General features: G+C 38.9%; 1 long non-coding RNA gene across 2 annotated transcripts; it reads left to right on the top strand.

The window, feature by feature from the left end:
* Positions 1-4,573: 4,573 nt before the first annotated feature.
* Positions 4,574-9,557, top strand: LOC117821752. 2 transcript variants are annotated; one of them, XR_004633041.1, is made up of 3 exons: positions 8,941-8,991; positions 9,065-9,204; positions 9,353-9,557. It is a non-coding gene; the product is annotated as an uncharacterized LOC117821752 (long non-coding RNA). The 2 variants fall into 2 exon arrangements; XR_004633042.1 differs by lacking the exons at positions 8,941-8,991; positions 9,065-9,204 and adding an exon at positions 4,574-4,807.
* Positions 9,558-24,424: the final 14,867 nt, after the last annotated feature.

Raw genomic sequence — 24,424 nt, forward strand, 5'->3', positions numbered from 1 at the left:
GTCAAATGTTTTTGACCAATCAGAATCAAGTGTCTTACACAGCTGGAAGATCAGTAAGAAAGCCGGGGAATAAAGGATTATAGTAACCTCACAGGCTAATGAGTCCTGTGGGACCAGAAAAATGACACCTGAGATTTAAAAAATGCTGCACTCTAACAATGGATGTTAAAAAGTTCACAAAAGTTCAGAGCAGATTTTTTAGAGGAGTTAAAAATGTCCCAGGGAATTCATTCAGACTCAGCTCCTTTCAGTGAAAATGCCTCCAAAGGTTCCCAGCTGCTGGTAAAAGTGAAGCATATCCACTCTGGAGTTTATTTCCTGCAGCCTTCAGGAGCAGCTGCAGTTAATGGGGATAATGCAGACAGAATAACAGTGGGGGCTGATCCTATTGGCTGAGAGAAAGTGGGAGACCCCCCGCTACAATAAGTAAGGATGAAACTGTAAACATCTCTGCAGGAGAGCAGCGCTGCATGTCACAGTCCTGCTCAGAAACAAAGCCCTGCTCTCTGCGCCTCCTGTCTGATTAGCCGGCTGGTTTATCTGAAATGTGTAGTTTAAAGATGGGAGGGGGGGGGACCCCCAGTGATACTTCCTACAGTAGCACTCACACAATGCCGCACACAGCAGACAACAATATGTCAGTGTTCAGCGCTCTTTATGTTCAGCGGGTACACGGTGTACTGAGGAGGAGCAGGGAGGGGGAGGTGCAGCTATAGGCAGTGAAATGGAGCTAAAAAGGGGGGAGGTAAGGGTGAGGGGTAAGGGGAGTTCATGGGAGACGCCAGTGTATCAAGAAAGAGGGAAACAGCTGTGACATGAACACAGAGCAGCCAATGAGACGGCAAAGATTCATAATTCCAGACAAGACAGTCGAGCATCAGACGGGAAGAACCAGGAGTGTTTGTGATTTATTCATGATGGAGGGAGGTGTCATATTCATTATTTACAGTTTTGTCAATTAAAACCATTAAGGTGCAACAAGAATTTGCAGATTAATATGATGTCATCTCACTTTTTATACATATCTGTAATATTCTCCTATAATTGTGCTCATGTGTGACATAAAATCACTTCTGCTCCTTTTGTTCCTCGTGCAAACAACAGCTCCTTCTTTCACTTCTTCTTCATGCAGACTGAGTAAACTCTATTTGTGATGAAGACTAGGTGCATCTTGAGTGATATTTTGCAAAGGATCCAGCAGTGCAGCTCAAGAAGAAGAAGAAGAAACCATTAAATTAGTGTTACAGCACATGCATGCCAGCATTGATCTCTCTATAGCTTCTTCTGTAATTAAACCAGAGAGATTATACGATCAGCTGTGCAGCTTCTTCAGCAGGAGGAAGTAACAAAGGAGGGTTTCTGCTCCCCCTGCATGGATGAGGGGAGCTTTCATCCTTAATGAATCTGTCAGGGCTTAATGGGATCATTAAAGGTACAGTAAGGAGTTTTTCACTGATGTCTCTTCATGACCTACATTGTAAAATAAGATAATCAGCCACAGGATTGGTTATTTCTTTATGCTAAATTTTAGTACCTGTGTTTGAAAAAAGCAGAGTGGATATTCATCCCTCATATTGAAGTGTGTCTGTTTAGAGCTCTGCTGGTAAAGTTTGGAAGAAAGTTATCAAGCAGAAGGAGTCCACATTAAATCCTTGTTTCAGGAACTAAATTAATGTAATGAAAGGTACTTTATGATTTCAACTTTTAGATTTGTTATTGAATAAAAGCTGCACTGCTGCACCAGTAAGGTCTGAAACCATGAGTTAGAGGGAGAGAGAGTTTATCCTGTCAAATACAGACAGTGGTGGATAAAGTACTGGTGAACATTACTCCAAAACTATTGAAAGTAGTACAGTCAAATTATTACTTGAGTTAAAGTCCTGGAGAAATTGCTTTTAAAAATACTGAAGTATTCAAAGTACTTTTTAAAATATCTCAAAACCTATTTTCACAAAGCATGAGTGCAGTCAAGTATACATGGGTGTACATTCTGCTACGTAATGTTTATCGAGAAAACATTATTTCATATCTAAAAATTATACCATGAAATGTAAACTAAGTTACTACAAGCACAGACAAGTTTAAAATGTTCATCTGGAATAAAACCGGTGTGTTAGCTACAGACCTCCACATGCTTTCTCAGGTTAGATGATAAACTTTTGTAGGCTGTGAGGAAGTTTGTGTGGTAAACAGATCAGAGATTTACAACAATACGACTCATTCTTTATTTCTAAAACCTCAAACATGGGTTTAAAATACAGCTGTGGTGCTCAGGTAGAGAATAAGCATCCTTCTCAGTCATATTAATAATCACCATGACTAAATGAACGGACTGATCTGAATAACGTTTGATCTGTGTTTAATCTACGATCAACCGAGGTACGGCTACACCATTTAGACCAACCAAACACAAGTACACAAACAGTTTACGGTCTTTGGGATCTGATTTAAGGAAAGAAAATTCATCATCTGACTTTAAAGCAAAAGTAGTGAGTAACTAGAGTGTTGATAGAAATGTAGTGGAGTCATATGATATTTGTCTTTCAAATGTAGTGGAATAAAAAGTAATAAGATCCCCCCAAAAATAATACTCAAGTAAAGTACAGATACTCAAAAAATGTACTTAAGTACAGTACTGAAGTAAATTTACTTTGTTACTGTCCACCACTGAATACAGGGTTCCTGTTCACAAGGATAACAGTGTAACACATTAAGAAATCTGCAGGAGTGCATGCACAGAATGTCCAATCAGCATCAGTATGCTGTGCAGTTAATAATTCTGATTACTCACAGATGTCCAGGGATCCCTGGTTAATGCGACTGCTTTTGCTCTTTTCAGGAGTTCCAGTTTGGTTGCTTTCTCTGTTTCATGCAGGTCCTGTATGACATATTTGAAGTCACAACATGTCACAACATGTGATGAAGTAGCCTGCTAACTTCAGTCCAATCACCTGCACCTGTAGGTGGTTGCTCAAACTTGAAGTGCTTCAGCGATATTTTAATTCTGTTTGACACAAAGTGCAGATTTTCATCATGGTGGCAGCAGGAAGAAGAAGATGCTATAGTGCCAAAAGGGACAAAACAACACATGATGATTATTATTATTATTTTGTATACAGTATTATATCAACAAAAAGTGTAATATAACCAGGATTGCAAACCAAAGTGGCAAAAGAGTCTTATCCCCCTATTGAAAGCTTTAAATAGCTTCCATTTGTGATGATGTGTGTGAATAAACTAAACTAAACTAAACTAAACTAAACTAAACTATTCCTGTTCATTGTTAATACTTCAAGCATTTTATAATCATGTACGTCTGATCCGCCTCATTTACATTTAACCCCAAATGAAACCTTCATGTTTTTAAAGTGAAACAGAAGTTCTCACTCGTCCACAAAACACTGAAACAAAGTCTGAGCAGACAGAAAACAGCTGACTGAACCACACACAAATAATAAACATTAACCCACAATGTTTAGACCTTAACAGCTGAACCAAAACATGAGTCAGTGATATTTCCTTTATTGTAAAAACAGAAGTGAACCAATGTCTCCTATATATGACACAAACACACGCACACACATATGCACTCACATACGCACACACACACACACACACACACACACACACACACACACACACACACACACACACACACACACAGCAGATTCCTCACATTCATGACTGTAACATGTTTGCACATATGTGAGCAGGCGGTCAACATGGTGGTGTGTGTTCAGGCTCGCTGCCAGAGAACAACATGTCCCTGAACGTATAGAACAGGAGGGGGAGGGGCCGCACACACATACAACACACAGGGACCATATATTATCATGGTGTCAGTGTACAGGGCAGGAAACCCTCCCTCACATGTGTTAACATGCTGCACAGACTGAAACACATATTCATGAGGTTACATAACAACAAAATACAGGCGTCATCTGTCATCTCCCTAAAATCAAAGACCCTAATTTTATTTTATAGTCTTATCTCTCTGCAGTGAAGGAAAGACTACAGGTTGTTGTGTTCTGAGAGTTTAACTTGTTGACTTCATGTTTCAAACTCTGCTGAGGACGCAGTGTGCTCAGTTTGTTCGTGTGACTCAGCGAGAATGTGCTGATGTCAGCTAAAATAACCAAAAACTCAACATGTAGTCCATTAGAATGACAGACCACTAGAGGGCGCTGTCACTTGACTGCACACGCACTGTTTCAGGGAACTTGTTGATCTATTTATGCTCCTAATGTGATGCTCAATAACACTCCGTAAGGCCTTTCATAGACAGCTTTTGCACACAGTTTCTGCAACACCTTCTGCAACACCTTCTGTAACACCTTCTGCACAAACCAAACAGCTCTGTTCCAATAACCGTATGTAAACATGGATGGAGCACCTACATCTCCTCCCTTCGTAGAAAGTGAAGCTAAAATACACCCAGGACGTTTTGTACATATGACGTGTTTAGGAGCTAGAAGCGACCTGGCTAGTTGAACCAAAGGATTGATGTCTCAAAACTTGAAAGTTGCTGGATCAGAGCGTCTTCTCTTGTTCTAATATTTGGCGCGATGTTTCTTCAGTACTCTCCAACGTGACCCACTCCACAGGGCATGTTTAGTCATCAGCATCCCGTAGCCTGTTAACCACAGACTTGGATCAGTCACATTGGGATACTTTCATCCATATTTAATTCTTGCATTGCTCTGGAAATGAAGATGCCCTATAATTGCTGCCGCCATGTTTGTTTTGCAGATGCATCACTCGCTGAGGCTGCAACTAAACAGGTAGTAGGCAGCTGTCAGGAACCGAGGTAAGGCGTAAACTTGCTACGGTATCTTGTTTTCTTTCAGAGTTCTCCAGGTAGCTAAAACCAGGTTTACAAAGAGGTGTTAGGCTTGATCCTGGCTTCTGAAATCTGGTTATGATGTTTACGTGCACGCAACAAAAAACAGGATACTTAAAAAGAAAATGTTTCAAAACCGACGTACTCGTGTGAACGCTTCAATTAAGAATGTGAACAAGGACTTATCAGACTATTACATAATGTCACTAACATTTAACCTCCTGCTTTAGTTATTGAGGAAATGAAAGTTTATTCTGCTCTTGCACTTTAAACAAAATCATATTGGTTTAGATGTTGTTGTTTTTTCTTGTATTACGTAAACGCACTCAACAAACATCTCACAGTTTGTGTGTTTGAGTGTGAGTAACAGAGTCTGTCAGAAACATGCTCAGACCCGAAGCTGTGTGTGCAGTAGCGCTGATGTTTGCAGAGAGGGAAAAGTAAATATAGTTTGAGAAAGAAGGGAGACTTTGTAAACCTGTTTGTACTGGGTTCACCTCGGCCCTCACTGGTTTCACTGGTTTCCAACAAACATAGCTACTCAAAGAAGCCAAGGGGTCGACATTTAGGTTTCAATGTGGACTTTGTCTCCGAAACTTTTTAAATTATGTAACTTTGACTTCAGATATGTTCTGGGAATTACTGTCTAACAAGAAAATCACCAATTATCATTTACAACAAACTGTCTTGAAGTTAAGCCAATGTGGTGTAACAAATAAAAGCTAAGAGTTTTCAAGTCTCTTGTTGGCGGTCACTGTATTGGAAATGCAGACTCAAACTAACTTTGGTCGATCTATTGTGAGGTAAAGACGTGGTGTTGAGTCGGGCCTTTAGCCTCTTTGCTAAAAGCTAGTGTGCCCACCTGTCAGTCAAGTCAGCCACGCCCTTAATTAGGCTTTGATCTCAGCATGCCGAGAGAAAAGTCAAAATTCTAAAGAAAGGTTGGATCGAAAAATAAATTGAATTCTCCCCTCCCCTCTTCTCTACTTTATACCTCTTTTTATGTCCTCAAATAAATAATTGAAAGTAAACAAGTCAGAAACATGAACACTGTGACATCAATCAGCATTATAAGGGCTAACTATAATGACAGAAACCATGTTTGACAAACATTTATTTGACCTGTATATGGATTTTATAGTTGACTCATGTCTCATCTGTTAATATGGAGGAGGTGGGGTTTATGACCTATACTGCTGCCAGACAGTAGAGGGAGCTCTACTTGATGAACTCTTATGTTGTCTTTTTTAACATACAGTCAATGGTTTTGACCTTATGATCACTTCCTGCAAATTATAATTAAAATGATGCAAACGGAAATGTTGAACTCTTTGTCTAAATGAGCAACAATCATGATAAATATTTGAGCCTCTCCTGAATATTTGTTACAAAAGCAGTAAGCAATATTGAGCACTGTCAAAAATGCGGTGATGATGTAACGGTCAGGGTCTGTTGTTGTTTGTTTACCCTCTTTATTCCTCATTTTCAGATGTGTGCTCCTGTGTGATGCATATTGATCCTCCAGGTTTTTATAATCAAGGTTGAATAGTTTTAAGAAAAGTTCTGCTGATTGTCTCAAACCGATCGATGATCCCGTTAGCTCCTGTCCTTTAATCTGCGTGTTTTAATGTGGTGAGTTAAAGACCCCGAGCGACATAATGAGCTGTTGATAGATTTTACATGATAATGAATAGACTAATGGCTGCTCTCTCTCTGCTGAGGCTACATCTGCTCATAAAGGGCGTATTGATCTGTTTTGTGTCCTTTACGACGGCGTCCAGTCAAAAGCTTGTCCTTGTGGGAGTGTTATGAACAGAGACTGAGGCCGAGTCCATTCAAGCTTTTTGAGTTTGGATTGAGTCACGGTTCATTTGTGCCTGAAATGTGATCTTTTGTCAGGCGCATAGAAACATCTTTGTCAGTGTTTGCTAAAACGGACAGAGGAGCCACAGATACTCATTAGAAGTTAATGAGGTTCTCACCTTTTTAAGTTCATGTTTTGAATGTTTGTGTGTTCATTGTGAGGACAGGACTGTGGATAGAGCAGGGGACATGCAATGACATGCAGCAAAGGGTCGCAGGTTGGAATTTAAATCATGCTTAACTCAGTTTCTGCATTTCCACATGATCTGTGATGCTGATTTTTATCTTATTTTTTTCATTTTTGTGGTTTTGTGTGACCTCAGAAAGAAAAGAGCTTAAATTTGAAAGAAAATAGCTATTAAATGTGACATAACACAGCTCAACTATAAAAGAAATAGGTAAAATATGAGAAAGACAAAAAATTGACATTTAAAGGTGAACTATGAAATAAAATAACTAAAATATTTAAAAGAAACATTTTTCATTCATATAAAATACTAAAATATAACACCAAAAGGTGAATTATAATCAAATAACTAAAATATGAAATAAGAACATATTTAATTCATATATAATAACTAAAATATGACAAAAAGGTGAATTATGAGATAAAATAATTGAAATATGGAAGAAAATATTAAACATTTTATACATCTAAAATATACAATACAACAGTAAATTAATTCAAATAATTGAAATATAAACAGTTTTTTATTTGAAAATAAAATAACTAAAGTATGACATAAAGAGCTTTAAAATTAAACAAAAGGTGCTAAATTTGCCATAATAGTGCTGAAAAATGTTGTGTAAAATAAACGATGATGTTGTGTAACACAAAATATACACATATAATAATCGATCTAATTCTTTTTTATTTTGGTGGTTATGTAATCCCTTAACCTTAAATAAGTCCTCCAGATCTAGTTTCCTTATGAGCCATTACTTCTGTCTACCACAGCCACACACACATTTCATATTTTCTATGTTGAATGTTTTGTATTTTTTGTGTGAAACAAAAAACAAACACATGAATAGATGAATATATAAGTGTCATCTTTCTTTAACCAATCCATGGCTCTCGTGTTAAAGCTTCTTTGAGGAGTTTCTGGCTTGAGTTGAATTTGGCGCCCCCTGTGGACAACGCTGCATCTTTTAAAGATTTTTTTAAACATAAAATCTCATCTTGGTTTCTTTTAATAAATGTATCGCTCACTGTAAATCTGTGGCGTGGAGAATGTAAAAATAAGGTTGTTTATGCAGCTTTCGGTGACTCGCTTCATCTGACACCTATATCCTTTGGCATTTAAGATACTAAGGATAATTTCATAGAGATATTGAATCTTGGTCCGGTCTTCTGTGGTTCATATACATCCAGAGACATCAGTATTAATCTCAGCCTGTTTCATAACCAGGAGAAAAACTGCAGACTGGGAGCAGCTCATTCACTCAAACTGAAAGCAAGACTCCAGCTACCTTATGTTCCCGCTCTCTGTTGGAGCCACCTGACTGTAACCTGAAGTCCAGACTCTAATGCAGCCTGTTGGGACTTTGATTGCTTGTTCGGGCTTTAAAGATCAGGAAGAAAACACACACGAGTTCAGCTTTGTTTTAATGCGGCTGTTATCTCTACCTGTTGTGTCTGAGTGTTAAAAACGGACCTTAAATCCTTCGGCCAGTCGCTCCTCTGACCTGGGTCACTCTTTTATTTCCTACACCCTCCCCACTTGCTGACCTCTCCTATTCTCACCCATATTAAGGCTGGAAGTGTTAAGGTGATCTAATCCTAATCCACCTGTCTTTAATCTGCTGTGGGAACAAACTGTGACTCTCTCTGCGTTGAGTGTCTGGCCTGACTTGGCTCGGTCTGTCCAATGATTCTCAATCCCACGTTTCCCCCTGAGGATTACACAGCAGAAAAACACAGTCTGCTCAACGTGTGACGTTTTTACAGCTTTTTTTTCTGCCCATATCCTCCAGTAACTTTTAAAAACACTCTTAAATTCAGTTGATCATTTCTGCATGTAAACATGGCTGCTTTGAGTCCATGTTTTAAACAAATCAATGTTTTTGTGTTTCTCATTTCGGCTTCCAGATGTGTCTGATGCAAAGTGCAGAAGGATTTTCAGAGCATCATGTGTTGTAAATATTCTTCAGTGAATGTTTTACTTTTATGCATTTAAAGATAACCATGATTGTTGTCAAATATTGATCGATTATCTTTGTTTTTGCATGCACAAAGTACAGTTCAGGCAGATACACATCTGGAGGATGATGATCTCTTTCAATAAGTATGTTTTTTTTATGTGAATGCAGTTTTAAACCCAAAGCACTGATTCACTCAGGCATTTGAACACTTTTTAGTATTTTTCAGACTCTTGCATTGACTGGAACTCAGTTCATGCCTGCATGGGTGTTTTGGAGAGGGGTGGCCCACTTGAAATCTTGGATACACCCCTGCAAACCCTGAGATTAACTTCTGTTGTTTAACTTGTCCTCTGCATGTAAGGGAACACATCACTCCGCCACCTGAGCATGCTTTAATGCAGAAAGATAAATTGATATGTTTATTTATTCTCATCTTAAAGCCCTGAGGTCTTCTCTTTTCCCTCTGAATGATCCTGTCTGGTTATATTTGTCTGGCCCTGACAGGTGCAACAAGACAGGAGAGTGAAGGAGCTGTCAATCAAACCCGGTCTGCCAGCACGGTCCTGAGTCAAGGTTCAGTCAGGTCACTGGTGAGAGGAAAAGGGAGGGGCAGAGGTATCCGGCATGTGGCATCAATAAAACATAAGTCATGGTGTTAAAAAGTGTCATTGCAAAATGTAAATTTTCCCTAATAAAGGAGTTAAAAGAACAGGGGGAAGTTTTTTATGATGTCAGACGAATCCACTCATACAGCAGGTCCACACACACTCCTCTTTAAGTTAAACTCCGCCCACTGCTTGAGTTGGAAAAATGCTAAAGGTGGTCAAAGGTCTTCTGAGGGTGAGTGAATATGAGAGCGAGGATGACTGAGAGGGCGTAAACATTCTTTACATTCAGGACAGAGATAATCGACCAGAGCGCTCTGCAGGGCGGAGACATATAAATATATCAATAAATATATAAACATATCAATAAATATATAAATACGTAAATAATAAACATATAAATATATAAATAAATAAATATATATATATATATATATATACATATATAAATAAACATATGAAAATATAAATAAATAAATACACAATTAATACATAAATAAAAATTAACAAATAAATATATAAATAAAAAAATAATACATGAATATATAATTAAATATATAAAGAGGTATATCTTTGTGAAGTTTAATCAAAGAGCTGGACAGTCTGTGTTCAACATGCTGCTCATAGAGTTCAAGAGTTCACAGGCTGACTTTCATAAAGAGAGCATGAGATGGACGGGATTATAATCTATGGATCTGTGTTAACATGGCACACAATACTCTGATCTAGAGGATTAAGGGGTTAATGTGAGGTCAATGTAAGCTGTGAGTGTTTGTTTAGTGTCACATTAATACAAACAATAGACGTAAGTATCAGATTAAAGAAGACACAAACTGAGTTATAAAATATTTAATCTTAAAATAAATCAATTTAAAGCATTAACAGAGCTGCTTGAATAAGAAATAAAAACTGATCTGATGTTAAGGTTTCATGAACAGATTTGATGTCATTCAAACAATTTAAATGATCCCTCAAGGGTTCATTTGTTTAAACAGCTCAAAATAAATTACTTAAATAAAGACAAGGAAAAAATTGAAACAATAAATCATTCATAAGAACTAATAAAATAGACAAAGTATATCATAAAAACCCTCAAATATGAAATAAAAGCTAAAAAGTACATAAAAAAAATGTGTGACATAGAAGAGTTTAAATATATAACTTAAGGCTCAAAATATGATATTAGGAGTTGAATAATGAAATAAAAGAGCTAAAATAAGGAAGAAATTGGCTAAATTAAGAAATAATGGAGATAAAGTATACAAGATAACAGCTAAAATACAATGGGAAATACTCAAATTTGATATAAAAAGGTTAATCATGATATAAAAGTGCTAGAATATCATATAAATAACTAAAGTATAGAATTAAAGAGCTTTAAAATTAAATAAAAGCACTAAATGTAACATTGAAATTGTGAAATAGTTAATGAAAGGCAAACTTTAGAATAAAACAGTTATTATGTGAAAAAGAAAAGTTAAAATGTATACTGAAAGAGTTTTAATGTGAAAGAAAACAGTTTGGATATGAATTGAAGTGCTGAAATTAAAAGGAAAAGGGCTTTTAATGTAAAATAAAAAAGTAAAATAAAGACTTTAATAAGACTTTAAATATGATATAAAAGAGATTAAATATGAAATAAAGAATTTAACTTTTGAAATGTGAGGACTACAATGCGAAATAAAAGCTGAAACAGGGAATTCTAAAATAAAAATTGAATATAAGAGCTCCACATGAAACTATAATGATGTTAGAATGAGTCCCAGTTGTTTGTTTTACATGAAAGTGATGCAGTCCTTTTTAATGCTTATAAATATATATAATCACCTTTTATGCCCCCCCAAAACGAATAAATACCCTTATATCTCAGTATTTGATTGTTTTCAAAAGTGTGACTAAATGTAAACTGTTTGATAACTCGTGTTTTTTATTCATGAGTACAAAGCAGCAAATATTCCCAGTAAACAGAAAACAATTCGAGCTCTGAAGATCAGATTAAACTTAAAATTCAAAATATGAAAACATATATAAACAGAAAACAACATCATCAATGAAATAATTATTAATATATCACAAAATTAAATTATAAGGATTTAAAATGTTATATTTGAAATTTGAGGAGAATTATCATTTGTATGTGTTTGTGTGTGTGTGTGTGTGTGTGTGTGTGTGTGTGTGTGTGTGTGTGTGTGTGTGTGTGTGGAGCAGTAGCATCAGCAGCAGTAGCACACATTGTTCTGTACACGATGTCCCAGCACATTTGCAGCTCTCTGTCCTCAGCCTGTGAACTGACGGCTGCTCGCTCGATGAGGCTCAGCTCTCACATGAAGCACAGGCAGCAGCACGTGGACAGTGCTGCCCCCTGAAGGTGAGCGCGGGAACTACAATAGATTCTTCACATTCTTCTCCCTGAGACCTTAACATATCTGTCAGCACAGACGGTAACATTTACTTGTTAAGTTTTATGAAATAAGATATTTGTTCATCTTTTTTACACCTCAATATCTTTGAGGCAGATATTTGTTCTCATAATAAACAATTCAGTCCTCGTATTTCGAGGTAGCATCTGAAAATAACACTCAATATTTAGACTTATCAGTGTGTAAAAACTCATGCAGGTTTCAGAAGCTTTTTGTTAAAGAAATCAGTGTCTTGAAAAGGTTTAAACTTTTAGTCTTGTTTTCTTGATTACTTTTGCACTTTTGATTTGTTCTTAATAAACTTTTACCAAGACAACCCAAAGAGAAAAAACTGAACCACTCCCTCACTGTCTGAGACCTCTGTGAGGATGCAGTTTACAGTCTTCATGTCTTTTCTCTGAGAATAAAAATGTAACGGAAGCAGGGACAAGGGATATATTTACAAAATTAAAGTAAAAAATGTGAAGAACAAAGATATTACTCCAAAATGAAAATACTGTATAACTTGATAAGTTAAATGGGAGCTGTTTAGGAGAGGGATCTGAGACAAACAAAGGGTACTTGTGCTTTGATAATAAGGGTGAGCGCTCAGTGAAGAAACCCACCCCACTGTGCCCTCTACTGATAAGTTTAGATGTCTACCACATGGCTCCTCATGTCCTCCACAGCCTGAGATAGATACGACAGATGGACAGAGAGAGCCAGAACATCACTTGGGTTATCAAGTGGGCTCCTCCCTTCAGTGATGTGTCCTCAAGTTAGGCCAACAATACCTCAGAGCAGCTTAACAGATAGCTCTGGGGTTTCGGAGTCACCACCTCCATGCTAGTTCATCCGTCCATCATGACAGCGAGATACATAAGTGCCCTATAGCATGCCTGCTGCGCCTGTGTCGCTGTGTAAATCGGGACTGGTGGCCTGCCACCAAGGGGGCTGTTGGCTTATTGGGGTCCTCAGTGGCCTGGGAGTCGTCTAGATGTCTTGACAGGGAAAGACCAGTTTCAGACTGGCACACCAGTACCACCCATGCTCCATCCCAATGATGATTACAAAAATAAACACCAGTGTTCTTGCTGTACAACACTTTCTTCCACAAGTAGGTCTATATACATTTCTAAAAAATCTTTCCAATTTTTTTCACTAGTGGGAGTTCTAAAAGTTTGGCTTCACTTTGGAAGAGCTGTCGTGTCGTCCATGTTTTCTACTTTTTATGTTGTAAACTTGTTGGTGATAAACCAGATTCTAGATCTGATGAAGGAGAAGCAGCGACTCTGCTGCAAACAAAGTGACTCACATATATGATAGAGATGAAGACAAAATAATTAAAACAACAGTGAATCTTCAGTCATACTTTGAAACCGTCAGAGTGCACACATAGAGTCCATGCCATGAGGATTTAACTTCAAACTGAATAAAAAGTGAAGCCTTACCAGTCTTTCTTGGACATCATCGTACTTCAACACTTTTGTTCGACTTTTGTAATGTGTCAGACTCTCTCATTCTCTCTCTCTGCAATTTTACCAAAACACTACACAAGGGAATGTGTTGCTCTTCATCCTCCAGGGAAGTCTCACACACCTGAAGAACCTATGACAGACTGCACCAAAGTTTTCCTGGAGGATTGTGAAGGAACAACTCATGTCTGTGAAGAGATGCTGCCTCCTCTTTCATTAAAACATCCCGTCTCTTGTTTCAAACAGAACAGTGGTTTTGATGTTGCAAAAGTTACACCTGTGATACCTCAGCTGTGTGTGAAAGACACACCTTCTGATGTACAGCACTCTTCTTCTTCTCTGGTCCAAAGCATGTGTCGGATTTTCAATCAGAAAATGAGTCATAGCTTCAGACGGAAAATAAGATAACTTAAAATGAGACAGAAGTTATTCATCTTGAAGGACAGAAATTGAAGTGACAGATAACTCTGAAGCTTCTGCACAAAACTAACAGTGGAGCAGTGAATGTAAGCAAAAGAAAAGTGTAAGAGGGTTTAATGCAAATAAACCTTGTCTGATAAAGTGATCATAGAGGTACGTACAAGTTTAGATTAGTCTGAAGTGGAGGTTCAGTGTTCCAGGTCGCTGAAGCAGCAGAGAGCGAGGTACCACTGAGGAAACACAGGTCGGTACTGCCCCCTGGTGGTGGATCACCAGACATAACTGAACAACATCTCAGCTTACATTCACCAACATTTGATTATAAAAACCTTCTTGACCTCTGATCAGTTTATCTTCAGCCGTCAGTTATTTAGAGATCATAACCGCAGAGGCTTCAATCATCAGTTAGAATTCAAGTCTTCAGTTTGATAGATGAGAGGAGGGAGGAGATGAAGACGGATGCAATTTATGCAATATTCTTTATCTGAACAAGAATGTGTCAAAAACATGTGTATAGTGTTCTCAGAATCTCAGTTTCAAGAGGAGGTGGTGCGATCATTAAAAGAGCTGGTGAACAGGTAAAAGTTTGTGAAGGGACAGCCCAAAAATGGCCTTAATTATAATTTTTCTATAAACACAAAATGCTTTGAAGATGCATCACCGTTTTAATGCCAACATGAACAAATATGAAATAAAAATATTTAAAGTTGTGTTTCCGGATATGTTGGTGTCGTAAATCAATCAATCAATCTTTATTTGTGTAGCTCCAAATCCCAACAAATGTTATCTGACTCTTTCCAAACAGAGCAGGTCTAGACCGTACTCTGTTCTGTTATTAACAAAGACCCAACATCAAGACAGGATAAGATCCAGTCCCATCTTACAGACAGGACTCCGTCTGATCTCATCTTAATCCACCATGAGCAGAGCACTTTGTAGAATTTAGCAAGTTACAGTGGCAAGGACAAACTTCCTTTAACAGGCAGAAACCTCCACCAGAACAAGACTCATGTTAGACAGGTTGGAGAGAGGGATAGAGGGAGATGAAGAGAGAGAGATGATAGTGGTGAGATGGATAGTAGTTGTAACAGCTGGAGTCTGGCACGTCCACAGCAGGAGGACGTCTACGGCAGAGATCCAGAGGGAGGTCAGGGACTCCAGAAAGGTCTCTGGTTAGTAACTTTAATGGGACAGGGTTAAGGTTAGGCTGTAAACTCTACCTCCCCCTGCTCCCCAACTTTTAAGAGAAATTAGACAAATAGAAAGAGACAGAAAAGGGGATGAATAGAAGACCAAAAACATCTCTTACAGTTACAGCAACAAGGAAGAACTTCCTTTAACAGACAGAAACCTCGAGCAGAACCACACTCATGTTAGACAGTCATCTGCTGAGACCGTGCTTGGGTTGGCAAGAGCAAATGTCATTTATCCTCTTACTAATAGATTTAATTCCTGATTTTAACCAACATTGGTATCCCCCTTGGTGCTCTCTGGAATGCAGAAACTTCTTTCTCTGCTGGAAACTCTGAAAGTGTTGAGACTGAACCAGAACTTTAACTTTGTTCACTTCAAATAAAATAATGAGGGTCACCTCCTGCACCACATATAACCACCTCATCCAGTATCTACTCTAGGGTGTGATCAAGATTTTATCTAATACAACTGATGGTCCGAGCATGATCATATTACAGTTAATGAAGGCATTCATTTATATAACCTTACTTCTTTCAAACCCAAACAGGAAATGAACCCAGCTTTGGAGCGTTACACCTTTATGTTCATTATTTATTGAGAGCCGATCAGGAGGTTGGATTGGAAAGCAAAATTTACGAACGGGTATAAACCAGACAGAGCTTTGTCTTCCTGCTCTAATCCTGCATGCAGGTCTTTATCAGCTCAGCTCATAAAAACGATGCTTCCCATTCACCCCGAGAGACGCAGAGCCGGAGTGATTTAGCACGTGGCTAATCTCTGCAGCACTGTAACTGCTCCCACTGCTGCTCCTGCTTTAACACTGAGCCGAGGGACAGAGAGGATGAGACAAACCATTAGATGTTTTCGAACCATGGTATGATTTCGGTATGTCGACTCAGAGTGTAACAACCTGTATTTGTTTGGTTTGGTGTTGCTTGACTCAAACACTCAAGGACAACAACACCAGTAACTTAACCTCCCTCCTGGGATTTTTCATGCTGTTATTCTGTCAGCATCCATTCTGACACAGTCTGCTTCACATGTGAAAGCCTGAAGACTGTGTGTGGCAGGATCAAGTCCAAACAAATCGATGCAGCGACGACACAAAACAAAGAGAGTGCTGCATCTCACAATTCCAGCAAATGACAATAAACTGCACTTTTTCAGCATTTCTCATGAGTTGCTAATATTAGTTACTTCCGGACGTGGATGGACAAGCATGTTGCAGAAGTCACGGTGTAATATTTACATGAGAGAGTCTGACACTATAATGACAGTTCCTGACTTAATGTCAGTGCTGCATGTAATTAATTGACATTTGTCTGGAAAAGGATATAGTTGCAGGCAAGAAGCAGTCTCACTACGTGCACAAAGATCAAAGCGGTTTTGTTTCAGTTGCATATGAACTTCCACGTCACCGCCCACTTGCTCACACTGAATTTTCTTGCGTTCACACATCAGCTCACCCTGACTTCTTGCACACATTGTACGAGCAGGAAGCTGCTGAAAATCTCAGGAGAAGTCAAGGTTTATTCATGCAGCCCACCTTGACAGTTTCAGAGTGTAGTACATTCATGAAAGAGCTTATTGAAACACAAACACCTTCGCTCTAGGTCTACCTAGGAACATTTACTTTGACCATGTTTGTGCAGCTCAATAACTCTCATTACACTCTTTACTTACAAGAACAACAGAGCTTTGTTCTAGCAGGATGCATTCAGAGAAAAAGACCCCCTGACGTTTGTGATGTTGTTACGTTGTTTATCCGATCCTAATATGATGAACTCGACAGGAAAAACAATCAACACCAAACACTCTTCACAACATTCCCCATCAGTGTCTGCAGCTCTCAGTCAGAAAAACAAACCCACACGAGCGTTTGCTCTTAATACGTCCGTCACATCTCAATCATGAGGGCATCTTTTACTCATTAACTTAACGTTCTCGTCAGTGCGTCACAGTCCTCGCCATCTGCAGGATCACGCTCTCATCATCCCCTCCACTCTGCTCGTAAGAGGAACATCTGAAGAGTCTGATAACAGACCTGCAGAACAAAGGCATGCTGGGAGAGGATATTGCAGCCCAGAGGACAAAAAGGCTGATGGGTGATGTCGCGGCTGATTGCTGTTGATTAAGAGTGATGTGTTCACTGATGAAGTGGACAAACGTCATTTTAAATACAAGGATAGTGTGCATATAGGAGGTGAAATGTCAGGATTAATGTGTTATAGAGGCTGTCATATAAAAATGGTGTTTGGTGTTTTGTAGCTGTCTACTGAGAAATAAGTGGAGACTTTGATTGATCTGCAAACTGCTCAAAGAAAACTTGCAACATGTCCTTGAGTGAAGAACAGAACAACAACCTGCAAAATCTCCATAGAGCCCCGTGTTCAACTGTCCAACTTTAGAATTTAAAATCCTTCTTCTGACCTATAAAGCTCTTAATGTTCAGACACCTTTGTATCTTAAAGAGCTCATAGTGCCATACAACCCCTCTAGAACACTACGCTCACAGCATGCAGGCCTGCTCATCGTACCTAAAGTCTCTAAAAGTAGTATGGGAGGTAGAGCCTTCAGTTATGATGCACATCTTCTTTGGAATCATCTACCAGTCAGGGTCCGGGGAGGCCGACACCCTCTCTACTTTTAAGAGTAGGCTTCAAACTTTCCTTTTTGATAAAGCTTATAGTTAGAGCTGGATCAGGCTTGGATCAGCTCTTAGTTATGCTGCTGTAGGATTTGACTGCTATAGACTCAGACTGCTATAGACTCTGACTGCTATAGACTCAGACTGCTATAGGCTCAGACTGCTATGCTCAGAATGTCGGAGGAACTGACACACTTGGATCCTGTCCCTCTCTCTCCTCTGTCTGCCTGTCACTTACTTTCTGGAGTCCCTGAGCTCCCTTGTCTCGTAGGTTCCTCTGGAATTCTGCCATAGACGGCCTGCTGCTGTAGACATTCCAGACTCTATCTGCAACAACTACTACTATCTATCTCACCACTATCATCTCTCTCTCTCTTCATCTCGCTCTATCCCTCTCTCCAACACGGTCTCAGCAGATGTCTGTCTAACATGAGTCTGGTCCTGCTCGAGGTTTCTGCCTGTTAAAAGAAGTCTGTTCTTTCCACTGTAACTTGCTAAATGCTGCATAGCGCTCTGCTCATGGTGGATTAAAATGAGATCTGACTGAGTCCTGTCTGTGAGATGGGACTGGATCTTATCCTGTCTTGATGTTGAGACATGGCTGTTGATTCGAAGGTGAAGAACCAGATGCTGGATTACTCTTGACTCCTGTTAGTTTTCATCATAATAAAGTTTTTCAGGTGATTTAATATCACTCCTGATTTTGATTAAACCAGTCTTGGTGCCTCACCCTCATCCCAATGAGTCGTTAACCTTCTCCAGACAGTATTATTATCACTTCATTAGGAGAAAGGAAGTCTGGGTGGCATTTTCTCCTGCAGCTCTGCAGGGAATCTTTGTTTCCAGAGATTTAAATAAATCAGCCGGACAGAGAAACACTCATTAGTGAACATCTGTTGAATCACCACGAGACCCTGATGAATTATTATGTTGTTACGTGAGAAAAGAAAATGTGAATGTTTGCATTAAAAGGGCTTTATTTTCATTAAAGCAGAGACAAGGAATGTGGATTTTATTTCAGGGTTTAATTTAAAATACTTTATTAATGTTATGGTGTGCTGGATCATGTTTCTCCTCCTCTCTGTTGTTTTCTATGCGGTGTGTTTGATATACTCTCATGTTTGATGAATACATTAAGTGCAGGAAATAAAACTGAAAGCTAGTATTAGCACAAATAACACATGAATGTTCAGCACCTGATGATCACCTTTCTCCAGGTAGAGACTGAGGATTTCAGCAGCTTATATTTGGAACAGTATCCTGAGTCTACTCTGCAGACACATCCCTACCTGCCCTGTATGATGTGATCTCTTCACACACTCACAGTCTGATCCACAACAACGTCAGGGACACAAGTTTGACTACAGGCAGACGGGCGCATGATGTTAGTCCAGAGAGGATGCTGAGTTTGATGAAGACTTTAAGATGAAGAAGACACCACACAGGAGAGCTCCGGTTCAAGAGTTCAAGAGTCTGAGCTGATCTTTGCTTATGTGTGTTAACGACAGTGACTTCCCTCAGAGTAGTGTTGTATCTTGACCGCCCGTGATGTGTAGATGCAGAAGGAATCTTCGCAACACTGGCTTGCTTGCATAGTAATACGTTTATTACAAGAAAACAATACCAGTATCGAACAAGCACCCGGAATGCTTGGGAGAACAGCTCTGCAAATCTGCTGACTCCCAGAATGCTGTTGACCAGCACTTTTTATAGGTCTTTGAGCCAATGACATAGCCTACTGCAAAGCCCAAACTTATCTTGATCTCTAGTTATCTACTATACCCTCCTGGGCTCTGTCAGCCTAATGGTTACAAAACTTGTCCATGCATGTCACTAAATTGGAAGGGGGTCTCAACCAAAATTCCTTGAATGTCTGGGGCAACATAGGTTTCTCTTTGACTTGTTTTACGTCAGTTACTTATTAACTATCAGATACTTCAGTAGAATATTAATATATTTGCATCTTTGCTCACTGAATCTCAGCCTTTCTAAGCATCAGGTGTGCAGAAACTACACATTTTAAAAAACAAACATAAAGTAACAAAGTAACCAGAAAGCTTATGCATCCCACACATCTAAGTTATCTAACATGAAATAGAGTCCTTCTGTTCTTCTTTCTTTCTAAATGTTGTGTCATCTCTTGAAAAATGTCCCTTGATCACAAGCTAGGGGAACGTTCAAGCTGCTTTATCCAATTTATACCTCAGAATCTTTCATTTCACGGTGTACAGCCAAGACACAACCGATGATGTAGAGGAGCGGTAATATATCAGATTTATCTGAGACAGACTAAAACATATACTTCATCAGACCAGAGGAGTGACGTCCAACACATTTACTGCACAGACACCATGAAACAGCCTGCACCACTCTTCTGGTAAGATTGAGAGTCTTTATATTCTATTAATCTTCAAGAAGATTTCACCTTAAAGCTGCGGTTTTAATCAAATACGCTAAAAGATGATGCATGGACTGGAGAGGGCATGGATTTTGCATGTGTTTGATATGTGCATCGTTTCTGAATGTGCAGCATGTTTCTCCTCATGATTGGCTGACTGTAAATCAACAATTTGACATGAACAGAAGATGGAGAACACTCTAATAACCTAATATACAGTTTGTTGACCTGATGTCAGAGTGTGACCCAATCTAAACCAGAGGACAGCCACATTGACCCTCTGATCAAATTCACGCAGCACAAATCCATCCACAGCCTGTCTCTGACCAACAGCTAATAAAACATCACACAATCAATAAAAGAAGAAAAGAGATGAAGCTTTTAATCAAACTGACTCAGGGAGATTTTAACTTCTCAGTTCTGAAGCACAGGAGACTCCATCTTTAAAATTTATGATGAGCTGAACAGAGTCCTGATTTCAATTATTATCCAACAAGTCCACACCTTTGTTTACTCACTCATGTATTGAGATCCATTAAAATGTGACTTACAGTTGGTCTGAAGGTGTCATGCTTCAATGACGGCCAAAGACATTCACCAATGATAAACACTGAGTCCACATTCAATGCAGATATAAAAGAGGCTGCAGGGTCAGTGCCTGAAGCCTTAACAGAACCTTAATCCCACAAGCAGAAATCCCTGTCCCGTCAACAGAATCTTCTGTTCAACACACAGACTATTTTTCCCATTAACAGAACCTTGTCACTTTAATTGAACCCTCTGTACCATCATTATATCCCTATGTCTCATCAACAGAGCTCTTTGTCTAATCATAAGAACCGTATGTCACATCAACATAACCCTTTGTCTCATAAGAACCCTTTATCTCATCATAATAACTCCCTGTCTCACCACTAGAATCATTTGTCTCATTATTAGAACCCACTGTGTTATTATTAGAACCCCTTATCTCAATCTTAGAACCCTTAAACTCATAAGAACCCTTTGTCTGATAAACACAACCATTTGTCTCATCATGAGAACCCTCTGTCTCACCAAAAGAACCCTCTGTCTCATCATAAGGGACTCTCTGTCTGATCAACAGAACCCTCTGTCTCATTAATAAAACCCTTTGTCCTATTAACAGAATTCTCTATCTCATCAAAAGATCCCTTTGTCTCATCATTAGAACCCTCTGTCTAATCAACAGAACCCTCTGTGTCATCACATAATCATCTGTCTCATCATTAGAACCCTTTGTTACATCCTAGAACCCTCTGTATCATCAACAGAACCCTTTGTCTCATAATTAGAACCCTCTTTGTCATCACAGAATCCTCTGTCTCATCATTAGAGCCCTTTGTTACAACCTAGATTCTCTGTATCATCAACAGAACCCTTTGTCTCATAATTAGAACCCTGTGTCTCATCATTAAAATAATTTGTCTCATAATAAGAACCCTCTGTCTCATCATTAAAACCATTTGTCTCATCATGAGAACTATTTGTCTCATCAACAGAACCCTTTGTCTTATCGGTAGAACCCTGTGTCTCATCCTTAGAACAGTCAATCTCATCTACAGAACCCTTTGTCTGATAATCAGTACCCTCTGTCTTCACAACAGATTCCCCCTCATCATTAGAACCATCTGTCCCATTAACAAAACCTCTGTCACATCAATAGAACTCTTTATCTCATCGATAGAACCCTCTTTCTAATCAACAGAACCCTCTGTCCCATAAACAGAACCCTCTGTTTCATCTATAGAACCCTTTATCTCATCATTAGAACCCTGTCTCATCAATAGAACCCTTTATCTCATTGTTAGAACCCTCTGTCTCTTTAACAGAGCCCTCTATCCCATTAACAGTATCCTCTGTATCATCAATAGAACACTTTACTTATTGTTAGAACCCTCTGTCCCATTAACAGTACACTGTGTCATAGATAGAACCCTATATCTCATCATTAGAACCCTGTCTCATCAATAGAACCCTTTATCTCATTGTTAGAACCCTATGTCTAATTAACAGAACCCTCAGTTTCTTTAACAAAACCCTCTCTTCCATCATGAGAACCCTCTGTGCCATCAGTATAGCCCTCTTGTCAATACTTTGAACGTAATTCCTAATAACAGAACCCCCTCCAGGATTTTAAAAATTGGCTCCCTGATCAACAGAACTCTTGTCAGACAAACTGAACCCACTGTCCAACCATCAGAATCCTCTCTATATAAACAGAACCTCTTTTTTGTCAACAGAACCTTGCGTTCCATCAATATAACTTTCTGTCCTACAACTTAACCAGTGAGGTAACAGAAGCTAAAGCTGTTTTATTGATTGTAAGTAATTATGAGTTGATGATGGTTCACTCTGAGTCACATATTTGAGAAAAATCTTCTACATGACACGTCCTATTTGCACAACGTTGAGGTTGTTTACTTTGTTGCATGGCTCTCTGACATGAAGACATCATATTAGAGGATCATAAACTCGTCAGACTGGGTACAGAGACATGAGGACAGGGTGCTTCGTGATGGAAGAAAGGAGTTCTTCTTAAAGCCTCATTTTTACAACCACTTCATCTCTGTTAGGACAGCAGCAGAAAGATGAATCCACCTGCAGTCTGAGGGCTTCAGTCTGTCAGTGTGAACACAGACGGTCAGTGAGCTGAAACCAGCATCAGCATGGTGACAGTAAATCAACCACAGCGTCTGCAGACAAATCACGCCTGCTCCTGCGTGAAAGGGAGTGTGTGTTCCAATCAGAGGATATATTCCACACACACATCATCAGCGCTGACGTTTCTGTGATGTAAGTTCATATACGTCCTGATATTTTTACCGGTCTGCCTTGAATGACTTATTGATGAACAAACAATGACACCAGATGATGTGTTGATGGAAGAGTCCTTGACATTTCATCCATTCAAGCTTTCTTCTTTTGTTCCATCAGGAAATCAAATGCCTATTTCATGTCTGAATCAGAGCTGCTTTTTGAATGTATTCTATAATGATGAGTCTGTTAGTGTGTCCGGTTATTTGTCTGTGGATCAGCTCTGTGATAGGCTGGCGACCTGTCCATGGTTATGAAGAATAGTTCTAATAAAGATAACAATAATGAACATATGAATACAGAACAACAGCAGCAACAAGAATAATGATGCAAAATTATACAAGCAAACAAACAAACAAACAAACAAACAAACAAACAAACAAACAAACAAAATCACTAAACCATGAATATTTATCTACAGTTGAAATCCAAAGATGTTGGACTCCAGTCAGATTCTGACATGTTAGAATTGCAGAGGAGACCCTACGCCTATTGACAGTCTAACAGCACCACCTGCTGGAGGAAAAGACTAAAGTTCTTTCTTGCGATTGAATCATCTGACCAGGAATTAGAAAAGAAATAAGTTAAATCTTACAGTCTTGCCATTTATTCAATTCAATACCTTTATTTATATAGCACCTTTTAAAAAAACACGGTTTACAAAGTGCTTGGCAAGCAACAGGGCACATAAAAACAAACTTAAAGGCACTATGAGGAGTTTTTCACCAGCTGAGAAACAGACCGAAATCAACATTGATGCCTCTTTATGACCTTCGAAAGCAAACAAAACCATAAACAACAATGCTGATACCTTCTCTGTTGTCATCTTTAATGCCTTAAACCACTCTGAGGGGGTAGGTGTCAGACCACATGTGTGACATTTGGCTTTAGAAACATCCTTTTTCGGCTGTTTTCATGGCAAATAATCACACTGAGTGATAAATCTGGCTGTTAAAAGACAGTAGGTGAGGTTTTTGTTGAAAACACTACTTTTGCACATACAGAACAAGAGATAAGAGGTCTCACTTTGTCCACAAACCAAAAGTTCCTCACAGCAGCTTTAAAAGAAAAATCAACAGCAGAGATGGCTTTAAACCAAAATTGAAATCAGGCATCAAGAAAACAAACACAAAAGATCCAAATAATGATTTAACCTGATGTCAAAGGCAACCAAACAACCCGACAATATGTACTGAGACCAGAGGGACCAAGATAGTGAGACACTTAAAAATGTAAAATGAAAGAAACAATAAAAAGGGGCTACAAGCAGTAAAAGAGGGGTAAAAGCAATAATGTGAAATAAAAGCAACACAGAGATTAAATCATCAATATAGATAAAGCATTTTAAGATAAAAGTGATATAAGAAATTAAAATTGAATTTATCATCCTTCTATAATGGACGATTTCCTTTAAAAGAATACATCCCGGGGCGCTGGTGGCCTAGCGGTCTAAGCGCCCCACATATAGAGGCTACAGTCCTCGTCGCAGGGGTCGCCGGTTCGATTCCCGGCCGGTCGACCATTTCCTGCATGTCTTCCCCCACTCTCTGCTCCCCACATTTCCTGTCTCACTCCACCTGCCCTATAAAATAAAGGCAAAAAG

This window comes from Notolabrus celidotus, chromosome 11 (genome assembly GCF_009762535.1).
Source record: "Notolabrus celidotus isolate fNotCel1 chromosome 11, fNotCel1.pri, whole genome shotgun sequence".
Lineage (NCBI taxonomy): Eukaryota > Metazoa > Chordata > Actinopteri > Labriformes > Labridae > Notolabrus > Notolabrus celidotus.